Below are 7,194 nucleotides of genomic sequence, written 5' to 3'. Positions count from 1 at the left end.
CCCTCTCAACTCCGGAATCACCCTAGTGAATCTCCTCTGCACCCCCTCCAGTGCCAGTATATCCTTTCTCAAGTCAGGAGACCAAAACTGTACACAGTAACTCCAGGTGTGGCCTCACCAGCACCTTATACAGCTGCAACATAACCTCGCTGTTTTTAAACTCCATCCCCCAGCAATGAAGGATAAAACTCCATTTGACTTCTTAATTACCTGCTGCACCTGCAAACCAACTCCTTGAGATTCCTGCACAAGGACACCCAGGTCCCTCTGCACAGCAGCACGCTGCAGTTTTTTACAATTTAAATAATAGTTCATTTTGCTGTTATTCCTACCAAAATGGATGACCTCACATTTACCAACATTGTACTCCAACTGCCAGACTCTCGCCCATTAGATATAGACTATCTATATCCCTTTGCAGACTTTCAGCGTCCCCTGCGCACTTTGTTCTTCCACCCATCTTAGTGTTGTCATAGGTAAAAGACACCTCTGAGACTGTTAGTGAGTCAAAGTACAGTAGTTTTATTTCAAAAGCCTTTGGGAGAGACCTGGTACCTAACAACAGTTTATCAGGCTTCTCACTGAACACAAATAAGAGTGGGTATTTATACATCATGATTCTTAGCATCAGTCAGTCAGGATCCGCAATGCTTCCGCTTCCAGCCACGATGCAACCCCTGGCTTCAGCCAGGACCCGCAGCTTGTCTGGCAGCTTCAGTCATGACACCACCATCGGTACAGTCACAATCCACAGCTTTTCCAGCGGCTTCAGCAGCTTCTCCATTCAAGTAACTTGTCTGGTCCCAGCTTCCCTGCTGTCAAATAGTCGTTATTGCACTCTACCATCTGCAGCTGTTTAACTATGTTTAGCTAGTACAAACAGGTAAGGTTCGCAATGTCTACAAAATAACATTCACATTTAACTATCTGTCTTTATGGAAATGAAAGTTAAAGAATGAAAGACATGAACAAGTAAGGGAAACATGAATAAATAATTTATGTTGATACCAGGAGCAGTAAAAGCTTGAGGACATCAGCCATGGGGAAGGATTATGTTTGTGATATATGCTAGGTACAAAATGCATTAAATTCATTAACCCTTTCCCTTCTTCAGTGTCATCTGCAAATTTTGACACACTACACTTGGTCTCCAACACCAAATCATAGAATGTAGATCATAGAACAGTACAGGCCCTTCAGCCCTTGATGTTGTGCCGAGCTATGTCTGAACCCACGATCAAGCTATCCCTATCATTCTGGTGTGTTCCATGTGCCTATCCAATAACCGCTTGAAAATTCCTAAAGTGTCCGACTCCACTATCACAGCAGGATATGTAAATCGTAAACAATTGTGGTCCTAACACTGATCCCTGAGGCACACCACTAGTCACTGATGGTCAACCAGAAAACACCCATTTATCCCCATTCTTTGCTTTCTGTTAGTTAACCAATCCTCTATCCATGCTAATACTTTACCCATAACACCATGCACCTTTATCTTATGTAGCAGTCTTTGGTGCGGCACCTTGTCAAATGCCTTCTGGAAACCCAGATACACCATATCACAGGTTCCCCATGTATATTACAGAGAATAGCAGTCAATGTGCATATTATAAAGTTGGCAATCCCTGTGTATAGTATAGAGAATGGCAGTCCCTGTGTTCATTGTAGAGAATGGCAGTCCCTGTGTATATTTTAGAGAATAGTAGTCCCTGTGTATATTATAGAGAATAGCAGCCCCTGTGTATATTATAGAGAATAGCAGTCCCTGTGTATATTGTAGAGAATAGCAGTCCCTGTGTATATTGTAGAGAATAGCAGTCCCTGTGTGTATTATAGAGAATAGCAGCCCCTGTGTATATTATAGAGAATAGCAGCCCATGTGTATATTATAGAGAATAGCAGTCCCTGTGTATATTGTAGAGAATAGCAGTCCCTGTGTATATTGTAGAGAATAGCAGTCCCTGTGTGTATTATAGAGAATAGCAGCCCCTGTGTATATTATAGAGAATAGCAGCCCCTGTGTATATTATAGAGAATAGCAGTCCCTGTGTATATTGTAGAGAATAGCAGTCCCTGTGTATATTGTAGAGAATAGCAGTCCCTGTGTGTATTATAGAGAATAACAGCCCCTGTGTATATTATAGAGAATAGCAGCCCCCGTGTATATTATAGAGAATAGCAGTCCCTGTGTATATTATAGAGAATAGCAGTCCCTGTGGGTATTATAGAGAATAGCAGTCCCTGTGTATATTGTAGCGAATAGCAGTCCCTGTGTATATTGTAGAGAATAGCAGTCCCTGTGTGTATTATAGAGAATAGCAGTCCCTGTGTATATTGTAGAGAATAGCAGTCCCTGTGTATATTCTAGAGAATAGCAGCCCCTGTGTATATTGTAGAGAATAGCAGCCCCTGTATATATTATAGAGAATAGCAGCCCCTGTGTATATTATAGAGAATAGCAGCCCCTGTGTATATTGTAGAGAATAGCAGTCCCTGTGTATATTATAGAGAATAGCAGTCCCTGTGTGTATTATAGAGAATAGCAGTCCCTGTGTATATTATAGAGAATAGCAGTCCCTGTGTATATTATAGACAATAGCAGCCCCTGTGTAGATTATAGAGAATAGCAGCCCCTGTGTAGATTATAGAGAATAGCAGTCCCTGTGTATATTATAGAGAATAGCAGTCCCTATGTAGATTATAGAGAATAGCAGTCCCTGTGTGTATTATAGAGAATAGCAGTCCCTGTGTATATTATAGAGAATAGCAGTCCCTGTGTATATTATAGAGAATAGCAGTCCCTGTGTATATTGTAGAGAATAGCAGCCCCTGTGTATATTATAGAGAATAGCAGTCCCTGTGTATGTTATAGAGAATAGCAGTCCCTGTGTATATTGTAGAGAATAGCAGCCCCTGTGTATATTATAGAGAATAGCAGTCCCTGTGTATATTATAGAGAATAGCAGTCCCTGTGTATATTATAGAGAATAGCAGTCCCTGTGTATATTATAGAGAATAGCAGTCCCTGTGTATATTATAGAGAATAGCAGTCCCTGTGTATATTATAGAGAATAGCAGTCCCTGTGTATATTATAGAGAATAGCAGTCCCTGTGTATATTAAGTAAGGTTATGAAAAGAATCAATGCGGCCAAGCTAAAGAACCCCAGCATAGCTTCAGCACTGGCTGAAGACTTAGAAATCAAGCTTGCTGACCTACACCTTGCAGGCAGCACTGAGGATGACTGGGAACACTTCAGGGATGCTATCCATACATCTGCGGTGATGATGCTCGGGCCCTCTACCCCCAAGCAGCATGATTGGTTCGATGAGAATGATGAGGAGATACAGGCTCTACTTGTTGAAAAGCACTGTCTTCATCGGACCTGTCAAAACGACCCATCTTCAGCTGCCAAGAAAAATGCTTTTACCAATGCTCGCAGGACAGTCCAGAATAAACTGTGTAAAATACAGGATGCCTGGCTGAGCGCCAAGGCAGATAAAATACAGGGATATGCTGACAGAAACGACTTGAAATGGTTTTATGAAGCCCTCAACACTCTCTACGGACCTCAATCTCTCGGGAGTTCCACCCTCCTGAATACAGATGGTACAACTCTCATTACAGAGAGGGCTCAGATCCTGCAGAGATGGGCTGAACACTTTGAAGCCGTCCTCAACCGACCGTCATCTATTAACGATGAGGCAATAGACAGGATTCCCCAGGCTGACATCGACAGCGCCATGGATGACCCACTGGTAGTAGCCAAAGTCATGAAACCTGTCAGCCAGCTATCCAGTGGCAAAGCCCCAGGAGCAGATACCATATCCGCAGAGATCTATAAAGCTGCTAGTCCTGTACTTATCAAGAAGCTCACCGAGTTGTTCCAGTCCTTTTGGAAGCAAGGATCCATTCCTCGGGAACTTAAAGATGCTTCCATCGTACACCTCTACAAGAGGAAGGGCAATCGGCAAGTAGGCAAAAACCACCGATGAATCTCGCTGCTCTCCGTCACAGGAAAAACCCTCGCAAGAGTCCTGCTAAATCGTCTGGTCACCCATCTGGAGCTGGGCCTGCTTCCAGAGTCACAGTCTGGTTTCCGCAGAGATTGTGGGACTACTGACATGACTTCTACTGGGCACTTCAGGAGAAGTGTCAGGAGCAGAATCGCAAGCTCTACACAACCTTTGTTGACCTCGCGAAAGCCTTCGACGCTGTCAGCCGACAAGACCTGTGGACGATCATGACAAAGTTCGGCTGCCCCCCCCAAATTCGTTCAAATGGTACACCAGTTCCATGATGGCCAGAGTACTGGATGACGGAGAATCCTCTGAGGCATTCCCAGTCACCAAAGGTGTCAAACGGCTGTGTGCTCGTCCCCACGCTGTTCAGCATGATGTTAACTGCCATGCTGAATGATGCCTTCCAGTACAGTGTTGCTGGAATCAGCCTCAAGTACAGAGTGGATGGGAAGCTTTTCAACCTGAGGAGACTTCAAGCTGTTACCAAAGTGAAGGAGACTGTTCTGAGAGGCTTCCTCTTTGCTGGTAACTACACCCTGTATACTGGCTCAGAATGTGGAGATGCTGGCGTTGGACTGGGGTAAACACAGTAAGAAGTCTCACAACACCAGGTTTAAGTCCAACCACAATTTATTGTGAGTTTACTATCAAATAAATTGGTTGGACTTAAACCTGGTGTTGTCAGACTTTTTACTGTGCGTACTGGCTCAAAGCCAGAGATGCAAGTCAGTATGGACAAATTTTCCACGGCTTGTGACAACTTTGGACTCACTATCAACATTAAAAAGACTGAAGTCATGCAGCAGCCTGCTCCTCATGCACCGTACACAGAACCCATAATCACAATCAAAGGGCAGAAACTACAGGCAGTGGACCAGTTCACTTATCTTGGCAGTACCCTCTCCCAAGCAGTAACTATTGATACAGAGGTTAACTGCAGAATAGCAAAGGCAAGTTCTGCTTTCGGTAAACTGCGCTCCACTGTATGGGAACGTCGAGGAATCAGCCCAGCAACAAAACTGAAGGTCTACAGCGCTGCGGTACTCACTACCCTCCTGTCTGCCCATGAAACATGGACTGTGTATCGAAAGCATGCAAGACAGCTCAATCATTTCCACATGACTTCGCGGAATATCACGCATTCGATGGCAAGACAAAGTACCAGACACTGAAGTTCTCTCTGGAGCAAGTCTACCATCAGTCCACACACTCCTGATGAGAGCGCAGACCCGGTGGGCAGGTCATGTCATCCGTGTGTCAGACGAGTGCATACCCAAGCAGCTCCTTTTTGGGGAACTCTCTGCTGGAAGACGCTCGAATGGAGGACAGAAGAAACATTTCAAAGATACACTCAAAGCCTCCCTGAAGTCGCGTGACATTGACACGATCACCTGGGAAACGCTGGCACAAAACCGCCCTACCTGGCACTGCCTCATCCACTAAGGCTGTCAAGCTCACGAAGCAAGGTGTATTGCTGAAGCACAACTTAAGCGCGAGCTGTGCAAGTCCAGAGCCACCAGCGCAACAACTACAGTGTCTACACAAGTCTGATGTGCCTCTGAACTTTAGAAGCTGTTACAAGTAAATGATCTACTAGTGAATACTAAAGAATATGAGCAAAACCAGCATCTGCTGAATAGGTAAAGGTAAACGTGTAAATGTATCAGCACTAGCGTGACACTCTGATTGACAATACTTTACAATAAAATGTGCAGATAAGATCAGTGCCATCTTTGCAATCAGCTAGCAAACTAACTAGGATAAGCTTTAAACGCCCCCAAAACAGTAGCTAAGGGTCGATGATCAGTCAATAATGTCGACCATATAAATAATGATGGAACCTTTGTATTGAACATTTGGTATTATTCTCAATTATACTCAAAGCTTCTTTTCCTAGCTGAGCATAGTTAGATTCAACACTAATCAGAGAACATGAAGCAAAAGCTATTGGCCGTTCTTTTCCCAAAGGCATAATATGAGACTACTGCCCCTACTCCATAAGGTGAAGTGTCATAAGCAAGCAAAATTGTTAATTTTGGATTAGAATGAACCAATACTTTAGACTTCTGAAAAGCATCTCTGACATCCTTGTTTGTTTTCTCACATTCTGTTCTCCAGTCCCATAACTGTTTCACACAGAGTAAATTATGCATTGGCTTCAATAATGTAGCTAAGTTAGGGACAAATTTTCCATAATTCACTAATCCCAGAAAAGACCTCTATTGAATCATAATCATTATACATGGCGCATCTAAAATAGCTTCCATCTTTTTAGATGCTTTATGTAGGCCTTTGCTATCAATAATGTGACTCAAATACTGGATTGACATCTGCAAAAAATCACACTTTTCTTTCTTGATACACAGATCATGTGCTTGAAGATGTCCTAATATTGCTTCCATATTATTCAAGTGCTCATGTTCACTGGGCCCTCTAATTAGCACAGCATCCAGGTAACATTATACACCAGAGAGACCACTTACAATCTGATCCATCGATCTTTTGGAATAGGGCTGGTGCGGATATTATTCCAAAAGGCAATCTTTTAAAATGAAAACAACCTTTATGAGTAATGATGATAAGCAATGGTTATGATTCAGCAGCTGCACGCATCTGTAAATATGTTTGTGAAAGATCAATCTTGCTGAATTTCTGTCCACCTGATAACCCAGCAAACAAATCTTCAATTAACGGAAGCAGATACTGATCAGCACACAGCACTGGGTTAATGATTGTTTTAGCATCACCACAATTACAAACTGAACCATCTGGTTTCATGACAGGCACAATGGGGGTAGCCCAGTCCTCATTGTAACTGGTGCTAACACACCAGTGTTAACAAATCGTACTAATTCTTCTTCAACCTTGGGGTGAATTGCCTATGGCACCACTCTCTCTTTGAAATCTATGGTTAACTATTAGACTTAATCTTGAGTTTCACTTGAAGTCCATTCATTGAGCTAAGTATCTCTTCCAATAATCCCTTGTACATATCCAGAAGATGCTGTAGGTCTGTTTTGGCATTGACCAATCCGTTGACAGCACTCCAGTTAAGCTTTATCTTCTCGAACCTTGATCTCCCAGCTGGAAAATGACCATGGACCACATGTTCTACCTTGTTCTTTCTTTCAAATTAGATCACCTGAGTTCTCCTCTGCCTTCTCCAAGCG

The sequence above is a fragment of the Carcharhinus amblyrhynchos genome, chromosome 23 (assembly GCF_965287045.1).
Source record: "Carcharhinus amblyrhynchos chromosome 23, sCarAmb.v2.hapA, whole genome shotgun sequence".
Taxonomy (NCBI): Eukaryota; Metazoa; Chordata; class Chondrichthyes; order Carcharhiniformes; family Carcharhinidae; genus Carcharhinus; species Carcharhinus amblyrhynchos.
The sequence above is the reverse complement of the archived record's forward strand: the minus strand, read 5'-3'. Positions refer to the sequence as shown.